The following is a 1130-nucleotide window of genomic DNA, read 5'->3' on the forward strand; positions in this document are numbered from 1 at the left end:
ATATATATATATATATATATATATATATATATATATACAGCCACACACACTCACACATATGCATGTTATAAATGCATACACATATATATTTATATGTAGGTATATGGATGGATGGATGGATGGATGGATGTATGTGTGTATGTATGCATGCGGAGCGACGGAGTGAAAGAAAGAATGAAAGAGTTAGCAACTAAGAGGGAGAGAGGCGAGGGTGAACAAAATATGCAAATTGTTTTATTAACAAAAGATAATATTTTCATAAACTGAAAGTTTAGTTGGTGTTTATCAGATCAAAGCTTGTTGATTTCTTAAGGTGACGTGGGAATGTGCACGGTTGCGTTTAAAAGTTTGACTCACTGAAATAATATTTTCGTTTCGACCACAGAATTTTTTTCTTTTTTTTTTTTCTTGAGATTCTGAAACAGCCGGTTTATGTTGCTTTTGGGTCGTGTGGCATCTGGGTTTTATTTTCGTATTGTAACCAGGGCGTTGGAGAAATAAACTGATGCAGCATCTATTTACGACAAGATTGCGATCGTACAATAAAAATAACAAGCAAGAACGACAACAGCAGTAACAACGGATAGGAAGAACCCCTTTGTGGTCACTGGAGTCGCTAGAAATAGCAGACAAATCTCCCTGAAGCCACAACATACCAGCTAGAAAAGAAAAGGTTATACCATTTTCAGGTTCGGGTGAAGACATTGGCAATTTGGCAGTGCCGATGTGCAACACACTTGTGGGTGTAACGTTCATGAAAGCGCTACGTTCTTGCTGGCACTACGTATTTGGGGTCACCAAGTCAAATGCTTCGGTTACATTTAATAAATTGCAAAATATACTTTATTTCTACGTTCGCAATTCTTAGTCTTAAAAAAGAAAAAAGAAATGTTGGAATTATAATTCTATGAACGACGAAAATCATTTTGTCCTGAGCGTCACGACCAGCATCTGGAGCAGCTGATGATGATGATGATGATGATGATGATGATGATCATCATCATCATCATCATCATCATCACCATCTTCATCTTTATTTTTCTCACTGTCATTATCATAATCATCACCATCATCACCACCGCCTCTATCACTATCACCGCCGCCACCATCAACGCCACCACCATCACTGC

Source organism: Octopus bimaculoides, chromosome 8, assembly GCF_001194135.2.
Source record: "Octopus bimaculoides isolate UCB-OBI-ISO-001 chromosome 8, ASM119413v2, whole genome shotgun sequence".
Lineage (NCBI taxonomy): Eukaryota > Metazoa > Mollusca > Cephalopoda > Octopoda > Octopodidae > Octopus > Octopus bimaculoides.